Here is a 13,299-nt window from a genome sequence, read left to right on the forward strand (position 1 = left end):
TTGTCAAAAACAATATCAAGGACATTAGGCGGTCATACATATGGAATAACACAATTCAAACAAGTGAATAACATTTATAATGAAAGGATGGTAGAGAAATAAAAAGGAAGTCGAGAAGAAACAGGGGAGTAGAGGGGAGGGCGGGATCTGCTGGTTAGCGCCATAAAAAGTGTGGGGCATTACAAAGGCTCCAGATATATAATATATCTGCTACAAATATAATAAACACTAGGACAAGCTAGTTCATAGGGGGGAAAAAACTAGAAATTTAACCCACTGCTGCGGCCCGCGATTAAGCGCCGCCCCAGGAATTAGCCTTGCCTCCTCCTCAAACACCAGCGAGCTGGGAGGGGGTTGTGTAGAAAACCATTAACTTGCTAAGAGCACACACAACTGCTGCTGGCTCTGTCCGTCCTCCACTCATAGTACTCGATACTGCTGCTGCCCACTGCCTAGAGGCACATGTAAGAAGTTGATCTATGTATCTATCTGGTTTATATAGACTAGCTCAGTAGATAGATAAGATAGATATTGGGGTGCCAGATGACATATCATGCACATGTCTATGGGGTGCAAGTGAAATTAAGTGATGTTACAGACCAAGAGGTGTCTTTGACCATTCAATAGACACCGTTGTCAACCCATACAATTTAAATACCCTCCCTCCACGGTTATAGGGTATAAATACTTTCATCTAAATCCTTTCAGAGGTTGCAAAGCTTTAAAATGCACACATCTCCACCCATATCATTACAATCTAATTAGGCTAGAGCAGGGGTCAGGGAACTTTCTTACCTTTTACCCCCAAATATATTTAGATACACAGACATTACCCCCTTAACTTCAAAGGAAGGAAATCCTATAATTGTAATACATTCTGTACCCCCAGAAGTTGATGATATATCCTGCTAGTATGGTACACAGCCGGGCAGCCATTGATGTTCATGACTACCATGTATGGCTGTGTGTTGTACAATATTTGTGCGTGGTACAGCCATTGATAATATGACATCCAAGCAATTATTGGTGTCAATATTTCAAGATGATATAGTGACAGTCTGTGCAATTTTTTTCCCCATAGACAAGAGAGGTGTATACCTTGACAGGAGCCTATAACCAGGCAAAAAAACTTGGCGCAGCAGCGGCAGTACAGACTGTGTGCTGCTGAGATGGCGCAGCAACTAGTCAACTCTACTGAAGAAGCGGACAGTCTTGGAGGTGGGGCCCGGTGCATCACACAGGAAAGCGGGTTATACCTGCACTGTCCGGCACTCCTCGCACTCTCTAATTAGCTTGCATGGGTGCCTTCCTTAGTGAAAGGGATTCCACCAATAGATAGCCGCAAATAATAGGTGTCACTCTGGGTCTTGTATAACAAAAACGTGAGTTTACTTGTGTCTAACAGTCTACGCCGTTTTGGGCATCCGCCCTTCATCTTCGTTTGGTCCTAAAGAAAGGCAGATGCCTGAAACGGCGTAGACCGTTATACACAAGTAAACTCACGTATATTTGTTATATAAGACCCGGAGTGACGCCTAACATTTGCGGATATATAGAAAGAATGAGGTCTCTCAGCGGGCTCCTTCTTTAACAAGCTTTCCAATGTGCATGACATTGGGCCATGGGCTACTGTCATGCACATTAATATGATTTGATGGATTAAAAGGAACGCTTGGTAAAGCAGAAGACCGGTGAGTGTCCTCATTGTTTCCAAAGATATATTGGTTTACTGCATTTTCTGGGACACCTAAGCTGACACCCCGGCAGCTTATATTGGATGAAGGCGAGTGTGATCCTTATTTTGGAATATAATCTATATATACACACACACACACACTATAAATACAAAATAAATATGCTGACTGCTGATCCCGTCGACACCAAATTTTTCTGATCACAGAAAGTCAACTCTGTGAAGTCATCAATTGGAAAGTGGTTTACCCGTGTTCTAAGAAATGCTATGATGAGTACGTAGGGATACTGGTTATAGTAATCCTTTTGGTTTTATCCATATTGGGTTTTCTTATCGTTTGAAAAACTAGCGATATACTGATACCCCTGAAGAAGTCCCGTATGGGACAAAACGTGTAGGGTGATTTCAGGATAACAGTGACTTCAAGTGGTATCAATTTCTGGACAAGTCGATTGTAAAACCTTGTATGAAATACAATAGTGTGTTTTCATATATTACTATATGGAATACATTTTACATATTTTATATTGATGTGTATTTGTCCTTGGTGAAACGACTATTAGTGCACTTCTATAATATATATGACTTGGAATCTGGATCCCAATGAGTACACATCTTCCTCAGATATAGGAAAGAAAAGAACTTATTTTCTTGGACACATTGGGACAAGATTTTGAATTGGCCTCAATTAGGTTCATCATTCAAGCCTTTTTAAAAATATTCTCTCTCTGTTTCGTGCTATCTTTTGACCCAGAAGGGTCTAATAAACCTTGTTTATTCTAAGGTTTCTAAAAACACCTATTGTCACCTGAGGTGTCATATTTGGACCCTAACTACGGTTCTCTGTTTCGTGCTATCTTTTGACCCAGAAGGGTTTAATAAATCTTGTTTTTTCTAAGATCATGTACCCCTGATGAAGTCTCTAACGAGGCGAAACGCGTTGGGTGTTGGTCAGATGTACTGAAAATAAAAAGAAAAACTTCTTATAAAAAAGAACTACTACAATTGTTTTTGTCAATATTTTTATTGAAATATCTTTTATTGAAATATTTTTATTAAATTATTTGTTGGACATTACCAAGTTAGGGCGCTAAGGACACTATTGTTGGTATAGTTGTTTTTTTTGTTTTTTCTATCCCTACTAGTAGGGGATAGAGTGTCAATAGCGACCACCTGATACTATAACAGCGCAATTTTGGGGATTTTTGTCTATATATATATATATATATATATAAATATATATATATATATATATATATATATATATATATATATATATATATATATATATATATATATGATGAGAGATAATCGGCACTCCAGACAAATTTGTTGATGGCCGCGGTGCCTTCCAACAGGAGATATACAGCAGTAAACACCCAACGCCAAACTGACAGAGAGATAAATCAGGCGGCACTCCACGGACTTGAAAAAGTGAAATCTTTTATATTAGTGCATGAAAAACAGAGGGCGACGTTTCAAGATCGGAGTGGTCTTTTCATCAGGTCCATTAACAGTTCAAGTGCACAGACAATAATCTTGAACTGTTAATGGACCTGATGAAAAGACCTCTCCGGTCTTGAAACGTCGCCCTCTGTTTTTCATGCACTAATATAAAAGATTTCACTTTTTCAAGTCTGTGGAGTGCCGCCTGATTTATCTCTCTGTCAGTTTGGCGTTGGGTGTTTACTGATATATATATATATATATATATAGATAGAAATCCGCACTCCATATAATAGTTCATTACGGCAGTGCTCACTCCAAGGCACTAGACCATCAAATAGAATTTTTGTAAGGAGGGCACTCACCAATTCGCAGTTAAAACTTCATGTTTATTCAAACCATTAAAATATTGAACATCGGGTAGTTGTCAACGTTTCGGTCCGCATTTCAGACCTTCTTCAAGACAGACAAATGCAGCAAGAGATCTTACTCCAATAGGTCTCTATTGGAGTAAGATCTCTTGCTGCATTTGTCTGTCTTGAAGAAGGTCTGAAATGCGGACCGAAACGTTGACAACTACCCGATGTTCAATATTTTAATGGTTTGAATAAACATGAAGTTTTAACTGTGAATTGGTGAGTGCCCTCCTTACAAAAATTCTATCTATCTATCTATATATATATTTATTCTTCTTAATGATGTTGTTTTTAACTTTTTGTACCTTAGGTTGCAGACTGAAGAAAAATTGACCTGCACCTTTTGAACAATTATTTTATCACTTTGGGTGTTTTTGTTTATAATATGGTTCTGATTTATATTGATTTATTTGTGCCCATGATGCTGTGATTGAATGGTGTCCATCCGTTGTTCCGGTATCAGCCACTATCTATCCTGGTGAGTGAGAGCCACTTGGTGTGATATAAGCGTACTTGTCCAGCTTTTGTGACTCGACCTTTCAATTAGTGTCTTTGGGTTTATGACAATTTCTTATTCAATGTATTTTATATTGTTTTTTTGATAAATATATACGTACATTAAAGAACCGTGCTCTATTTATGGATATATGTTATATGTTATATATGGTATAAAATATGTTGCATTATGGTGAAATGTAAATGTATGCACTAATTGCACAAGCCCATCACTGTGTTTTGAGCATAGGCTGTTAGTTTGATGACAGGGGCTTGACTAAGTAGGTGGGAGCTGCTGAGGTCAGTCTGTCTGCATAGAACTGATAGCCGATTGCTCACACAGGATATCTCAGTGTGTGCGGCAATCAGCTGAGCGGCGTCCTGTTGCTATGACAGCGCGGGTGGGAGCCGCGCTGTAAGTAACAAGCCGGAACGCAAGTCGGGTTACTATGGTGATGACGCGGCGAGTGGGAGCCGCATGCGTCATCAGCTGGTGCCTGACGTATCGCAGCTGTGCTGAGATCCACGTGAAGGCAATTGATTTGGCACCTGTTTGAAGCATTTAAAAGGTAAATCCATTTGTGATTCTGTATCATCTTGCTGCTTGTAAACTATTCTGTTTGCCTCTTGACAAAGGGGCTGATGCCCCGAAACGAGCCGTTGAGGCTCCAATAAAGATTTGTTCACCTGCTGCAGTGACGTGTCGTTTCCACTTTTCTTTGAGGAGGAGAAACCCTGCTTTGTGTATATATATATATATATATATATATATATATATATATATATATATATATATATATATATATATACATATATACATATATACACACACACTAGCTGACCCACCCAGCTTTGCCCGGGAAAACCTTGGGGTTTCTTTATTTCTAAAATTGCTGAAAAATTTAATCTTACAGTATGCTGTGCCAATGACCTAAGATTGTAATTTGTTATAGATTCCACCATAATGTTAGAATGTGTTTGCATTGATACTCAATGACGGCAATGAAATCAGGTGTGGTGTTGTTGTTTGAAACACAACGCTCCTGGGTTGATAACTTGTATGTGTTAATGAATTCCACATCCACTCCTGAGATTTAGCACCTACTGTATGACATATCCTTCAACATCTGAGGGTCAGAAATTGGTATAAAATCAGAAAGGGACGTGGCCACACCTCCATTTCTATTCTTTCAAATGGTACAGTTTCTAGGGTGTGTAATTACAGGCGCTGAGTGCGTGGGTTACGGGGTCGGCGTTACTTATCTCGCCATAATTAATTAAAAATTCACTGCTCCCTGCCACTGCCACTCCCCTCACCGAACCTGCAGCAGTCTCTGAGGATCTGTAAAGCACATGCACCGGGCATCTCTACCAAACAGTGGGGCAGCCACAGAGTGTGGGAGCAGGTCCGCGGGTCTGGCCACATGATGTCATGACGCGACGCACGCTACTCGCACCACTGTAATGCCCCACTGGGAATGGGTGCAATGGGCCAAATTCTTCCCTACACCCGCCGGGCCAATCCACTGATCCAGCCATCACAATCATCAATGGGTGCATTGATAAGGTTTAAGTGTAAGAAGTTAAAGAATAAGACTGAGAAAATGAATTGCCATGTTACAAAGTGTACAATTTACTCAATAAATCATGAAAAAAAATGTAAGTATACATAGAAGTACAATCAAGAAATGAAAGTAGGATTAAAAAATAAGTTCTGATTCAAACTGATAATTGTTTGGATGGGGGTGGGTTGTGAAAAAAATCTATAGCTGGGGGTATGGATATTGTGGGCATAATTGGTGTTTGTTACACCTACAGGGGGCCCTCAATTGATGGGATTTTCACTACAGTGTCACCATAGGGGGATTCCCAATTGGGGTCCAGGTGGTCTTTTAGGGACCCTTTACAATCCTGTAGGTCTCTTCTCCTTAAGCTTACGGTCTCCCTTAATGATATATAATCACTAATGGAGACCGTAGGCTCCAGGAGAAGAGACCAACGGGATTGTAAAGGGGTCCCTAAAAGACCACCTGAACCCCAATTGGAAATCCTCCTACGGTGACACTGTAGTGAAAATTTCTCATCAATTGGGGACCCCCTGTAGGTGTACCAAACACCAATTATGCCCACAATATCCATACCCCCTCCACCTATAGATTTGTTTCGCAACCCCCCGCCATCCAAACAATTATCAGTTTGAATCATAATTTATTTTTTAATCCTACTTTCATTTCTTGATTGTACTTCTATGTACACATATTTTTTTCACGATTTATTGAGTCAATTGTACACTGTAACGTGACAAATCTTCATCTAAGTCTTATTCTTCAACTTCTTACACTCATAACATTCAAACAAATGCATGCAGTGCTCATCGACCAAACATTATCTATGAACCAAAAGAGTCTGGGAAACCCTAAAGGCAGAGCAGTGCCTGATATCCAACTGACTAACAGGGTGAGTGCAGTGTACCCACTTTGTATTGATCAATGGGTACATTGGCCAGGACAAAGATTTCTCAGTGCAACTGGAGGACTGGAGAGACGGATATGGGGAACAAAGTAGAACCGGTACATTAGGTACAGTTTTTATTTGCCGGTACAGACTGTTAAATAAACGGCAAATTATTTTGTATGTGTTCTGTGTGTTTGTGTGTGTTGTACTGTTTTTGTGTGTGTTTTGCAGTGTATGTGGTTGTGTGTGTTGTATTGTATGTATCTGTCCAATGCGTAAGTGTGTGAAGTGCGCTATGTATATACAGTATGTGTGTGTTGTGTCTTTGTGTATCTGTGCAATGTTTAAGTGTGTGTTTTGTGTGTGTTGTACTGTTTTTTGGGTGTGTGTGGTGAATGTGGGTGTGTGTTGTGCTGTTAGAGGAATGTTATGTGTGTAGTGTGCTGTGCAATGTTTAAGTGTGTGTATGTTCTGTGTATTGTACTGTTTTTGGGTGTGTGTTGTAGTAAATGTGGGTGTGTGTTGTACTGTGAGTGGTGTGTTATGTGTGTGTGTGGTGTGTATCTGCCGAATGTGTAAGTTTGTGAGGTGCGCTACATATATATGTGTGTGTAGTGTGCTGTGCGTATCCTGGCAATGTTTAAGTGTGTGTGTTCTGTGTGTTTGTTGTACTGTTTTTGGGTGTGTGTTGTATTGTGAATGGATTTGTATTGTACTGCATGTGGTGTGTTGTATGTGTGTGTGTATCTGTCCAATGTGTAAAGCCCTGTACACACGGGGGAGATATATTGCTCAGCCATATATTGCTAGCAATATATTGCTCAGTTTCTCCTTTTCATCAGCGACCAGAGATGGTTGCTGATGAAAGGGAACCTTTGCTGGGGAGCAGCAGAGGTAATCAGCTGGTCGCAGGAGCAAGCTCCTGCGACCAGCGATTAGAATGGGGCTGAAAACGGGAGCGCGCACCCGGCGATTTATCGCTGGTGCACACTCCAATCACTGGCAATATGGTCGCCAGCGACCATATTTCCAGCAATTTCAGCCCCTATCTCCCCCGTGTGTACACAGGGGGGTGCTCTACGTATAAATGTGTGTGTTGTGTGCTATGTGTGCGTATGTGGTGTACTGTGTGTGTGTGCGTGTACAGTGTGTACGTGTGTGTGTGTGTTATATGTGGTCTATGTATATCCTTAATTATTTCCTAATTGTTTAAAGCCTTCACCATAATGTTAGAATGTGTAATTCATACTCAATGACAGCAATGAAATCAGGTGTGGAGTTGTTCCTTCGTCAACGGTTTCCAAGATCGTCAATCTTTTCCCCAGATCATCAATGAAGAAAAATTTAAACTTGGTGTTTTTTAAATTCGAAGTGAAATTTCCCAAAAACGGCTTTGAGGTGCACACCACCGGGTCCAGACGTATCATGCACACACACTCTTCAACTTATTATATATATATATATATATATATATATATATATATATATATATATATATATATATATATATATATATATATATATATATATATACATACATATATACACACACACACATACATACACACACATGGAATTAAATGAAATTCTTGGTAGTAAGTGGGTGATGTAGGTGATGTAAAACGATAAATGTGGAGTAATTGTTCCTTTGTAACTGGGGATTCTCCCTTCAAGTATTTCAAACATTAGTGCTTTTCTCATTTCAAACCTCTGCCCTCTAGATTTGACAAAAACCTTAATGTATTATTCACAGGCATGCTGAGCATGGTTACTTTATTATTTTTCTTTTACTTATTTATTATATGCTTATTTACTATGAACAATGTAATGGATAATAATGTTGATTCAGGTGGAAGTATAGCAAATGAGATACTGTGCACCAAAACAAAACCCGGGTCTGTGCTGTTCACACTGCCATACACCCGTGTATTACCCAGGAAAAACCCTGCAAAAAACCCTGTGTCTAATCACGAGGGCATAACACCCAGGAATTTCACAAAGACCCTTTCACACAGACAGGACACGGGAAATTATTGCTTGCCCTGGCAAATACCTGGGTTTTTGCGGCAGTGAGAACGGTGTATAAGTTGCAATGCAAGGGGACAATTGACCTTATTTTGGCACTGTAAGCCACCACAATTGACACAGGTTGAACAAAAATAAATGTATAAATTGCAACCATTGTTATACACAGTCCCCCATGTTTAGTGGCTCAGATGTAATTGGACAATTTAACATAATTAGAAATAAAGCAGTTCAAGAATACTTTGCAGGTGATGACTGCCTGAAATCTCAAACCCATGGACATCATCAAATACAGAGTTTCTTTCTTTGTTGTACCTCACCAGGCCTTTTCTGAAGGTGCCTTTTGCTGTAGCAGTTTGTTTGTGGGTATCTTTGCCTTAGTACTGTCTGACTCAACCATTGCAGACTTTCCACTTCTTTGCCTTTAAAACCCTTATGGTTTGCTTATGTAGTGTGTTTTGGGCTATTGTCCTTCTGTATGCTGAAGCACAGACAAATCAATTTGACAAAATTTGACTAAATCAAATTAATCTGGCTTATTGTCTCTTGTCACATCATCAATGAACACAGAAGACGTGATAGGCTTTGGGTGAAGGATTCCAAACCTTCTCTATACTTTTTCTTCCCTTCATTCTGGTACAGAATGATCTTTTGATCTTTGTATCATCTGAATGCCATTCTAAAACTGGGAAACCTTTTTAAGGGGGGTATTCAATCTGTGGGTCATGGCTGTCGAGCTGACTCGACAGCTGTGACCCAGTCCCGTTCTCGGTCAGCTCGACCGAGAAAAAACAGGAGGGATTCAATGACTAGCAAGTCAGAGAGGTACGCTCCTCTAACTCTGACAGTGACTTTCATATTCGAGATTCGGATGATCCCTCCCAGGTTAGTGATGTCCCTTTAGATCCAGCAACAGGCTCTTCCAGACGAGGAAGAGGGCTGCCACCCGTCGCGGGCGCCAAACCGAAAGGATCTCGAGAACTACGAGCCCTCCTCAGGAATTAATTTACAATTTATCTAATCACACCCTCTCGCCTGCCGAAGTCTCTGTTCTCAACAAGGGTTTATCTTTCATCCCCACCAATACCCACAATAACATCCAGTGGGAAATAGACAAACATCGCTTCGAACGCAACCTCAGGCTTAAAGAATTCTTTCAGCACCGTGAACAGCCCAATTACAATCCGGATAACTTTGAGAAATTTACCCAATCACGTACCAAATCCACATTTGACCCGGTTTCATCTAATAAGTCTCTCCCCACCTTTTCACGTTTGGTGGACCAAGCAGTTACTAAGTATAATGCAGCAGCTCCCCGTATTCACTACAACTTGTCCAAGACTGAACACAGTGCACTTAAACAATTATCCGCATACCGTCACATTACCATCAGACCGGCGGATAAAGGTGGGGCAATCGTTATTCAGAACCTCAAGGATTACAAAGATGAACTGTACTCCCAATTGGCCGATTCCCATACCTACATTAAATTATCCGCAGATCCGACAACACAGTATAAACTGGAATTGGACCAGATACTTCACAGTGCAGTAATTGACGGGAAACTCGACACCAAACTAGCCGATGCATTGAAACAAAAACACCCGGTGATTCCTCTGATCTATTCTGTCCCTAAGATCCATAAAAACATTCAGAAACCAATAATTCTTTATATCAACCGGTAGCCAAAATCCTCGACATCATTCTACAACCCCATATCCAGACACAACCCACCTTCATCAAAGACACCACGGCCTTCTTACTCCGCTTACAACAATTTGAATCTCTCCCTGCCAACACCTTGTTGGTAACCATGGACGTCAGTAGCCTCTACACCTCCATTCCCCAACAAATGGGGGTGGCGGCTGTGGGAGCATTCCTGCGTGATAACAACATCCATGATATGGATCACACTTTATTTTTACAACTGCTCACGCTGGAGCGAAATTATTTTTTCTTTGATGGAAATTTTTACCAGCAGACCAGTGGGTGTGCTATGGGGAGCCCGGTGGCGCCCAGCTTGGCCAATATCTTCATGTTCAGTGAAGAACATGAAAAATTTCTGAATGTTCATCAATTTAACCAATACGTACTTATGTACGTCCGGTTTATTGATGACCTGTTTCTACTGTGGACAGGCCCTGCGGACACTTTAGAACAATACGTCCACCTGATCAATTCCAGCGATTCCCCCATTAAATATACCATAAACATTCAAATGCACTCAATCAGTTTCTTGGACGTTAAAGTCAACATACGGGACTCCAAAATTATTACCGAAGTTTTCAGTAAACCCACTGATCGTAATACCCTGCTCTTATCATCCAGCCACCACCCTAAGGGTCTCATCAAAGGTCTTCCGAAGTCACAACTCATGCGAGTAGCAAGGATCTCTAGTACACCTGAATCCGCTATCGCCAGCACCAACCAAGTAGTTGAACGTTTTGCACAACGAGGCTATGGTCTCAAACAACTGCGGGCCACACAAAAGGAGATTCTGGCTATCCCGAGATCACAACTTCTGACCTCCTCCACTCGTAAATCACAGAATATGTTACCTTGGAAACAAAGATACTCCACGTCAAGCCCTATTGTCCAACGGGCTACAACTGCACTTTGGCCGATTGTCAAAACTGACACTACCTTACCCTGCTTCAACCAACTTAGACCCATGGCATGCTACACTAGGGCCAGAAACATAAAAGATCAAGTCATGCATGCGGATGTCACAGGTTTTGACTCGGCTCCCAGGTCACACTTTTTACAGAAGAAACCTGGGTGCTATAGATGCCTTAAATGCACCACCTGTCGCAATTTGGTGGTTTGCAAGTCATTCCAACACCCCCACAATGATTACACCTTCAATATCCGACATGTATTGACCTGTTTGACCACCCATGTTATCTACTTGATGTTTTGCCCATGCCATCTATATTATGTCGGCAAAACCATTCGAACCATCAGGGATAGAATGGCTTTACATCGATCCGCGATCAACAGTGCCATTATTAATAAGAAATCCGACCAACCTGTGGCCAGACACTATATGGAAGCGGGTCACAAGGTGTCTGACATACAATTCATTCTCATTGACCACATACCCCCGTTGCCCCGTGGTGGTGACCGTGATGGACTTCTTCTTAAACTTGAAACCAAATGGATATACAAACTACAAACTGTGAAACCCCAGGGACTCAATGACCGTCTGAATTGGAATATCTTCTTGTGACCCGTACACTAGCACTCTCCACTGTGCATCTTTTTTGTTTGTGTATTTATTTCTCACTTATTATTTTTCACCCTATATTTATTACTCTTCAGATTCATCTACTCTTCCCTGTGATCACTTTGCCCCTACTTCATTCATTTATTCATTCTTTTACTTTTCTATGTTCTGTTAGTCTGCTCCCTTCCTTATCACTCTTATGCTGTCAGCGTTTCTCACACTGTATTGTGACCCGTACACTAGCACTCTCTACCGGGTATCTCTTTTGTTTGTTCATCCATTATGCATTTTTCACTCAGTATTCTAGTCCGTGCCCGTATCAGCCCGCTCCCTTCCTCATCATTCTCATGCTGTCAGCGCTTCTCAGATAGCGTTTAGTAAGTGACTATCGTCACCACTGCATTGTGTATTATTGTGCTTGTTGTGGAGCTTCATCATGCCCGGCCTTAGGGAAACAACCCTGTCGCTGAGGACGCTCCCCGTCTGCCCGCGTTGCTATGCGGTGCAGAGGGTGACGTCAGTAGCATGCGCCCCTCCTCTCCGGAGAGACTGCGACGGCTACTGGGTTGTTACACTGGAGCCGGTAAGTATATATTTGCGGTCCCGCCGCCGTGCGGGCTTATTGTATGGCATACACATGTTGTCTTGAAAACGATCCTTGCATGGATCGAAACGTCGACTTATTTCATGTATCCCTGCCTTTTTCTTCATAAATAACATCTTTACTACTAAGTCCCCTGGAGTGACATGATTTATTCTGTTCGTAAATATATATATATATATATATATATATTTATATGTATATATATAGTGGTGTGGAATAATGGCGTCACTCCAGGGGTCTTGGTAAGAAATTTTTATGTATATGATACAAGACGTACAATTACATTGCACAGCTGAGCAAATACACTCAAATCGGATTCAGTATGAAATCCCGGAGGTCGGGATCCCGGCGTTCAAAATCCCGACGCTGGAATCCCGACCGCCGAAATCCCGACAAGGGGGGGGACGTGGATCGCCCCCCCGCAGCGGGCTCGCTGCGCTCGCCACGCAGCGGGCCCGGTGCCTCGCTACGCTCGGCACACTAATTTATTCTCCCTCCAGGGGTGTCGTGGACACCCACGGAGGGAGAAAGTGTCGGGATATTGGCGGTCGGGATTCCAGCGTCCGGCACACGAATGGTTGATGAAGAAAAATAATTTATTGTACAAACATGATTGCACAGACAGCTGTGCACCTGACAGCCGTTTTAACTGCATCAGCGCATCACCACTGATGAAAACTGCGCTGATGCAGTTGAAACGGTTGTCAGGTGCACAGCTGTCTGTTTGTGCAATCATAAATTATTTTTCTTCATCAACCATTCGTGTGCCGGTTCCTATCCTTCTGCAAACAAGGGGGGCAAGTGCTTTCTTTATTCTACTTCGTATGTTCCTGGCACCGGATACACCATTTAAATACAGAGTGCCATCCTGTGAACCAAACTGATTTTTTGATTGTATGCCTTAAGTTAAGGCATACAATCAGATGCGATGCGATGCGAT

The 13,299-nt window shown here is 41.6% G+C and overlaps 1 protein-coding gene across 8 annotated transcripts in view; it reads right to left on the reverse strand.

Moving 5' to 3' along the window:
- The window catches only part of LOC146080692 (leucine-rich repeat flightless-interacting protein 2), a 112,326-nt gene that overhangs the window by 20,296 nt on the left and 78,731 nt on the right, over positions 1-13,299 (reverse strand). The gene's annotated exons all lie outside the window — the stretch shown is intronic.

Source organism: Crinia signifera, chromosome 5 (assembly GCF_055691185.1).
Source record: "Crinia signifera chromosome 5, ASM5569118v1, whole genome shotgun sequence".
NCBI classification, from domain to species: domain Eukaryota; kingdom Metazoa; phylum Chordata; class Amphibia; order Anura; family Myobatrachidae; genus Crinia; species Crinia signifera.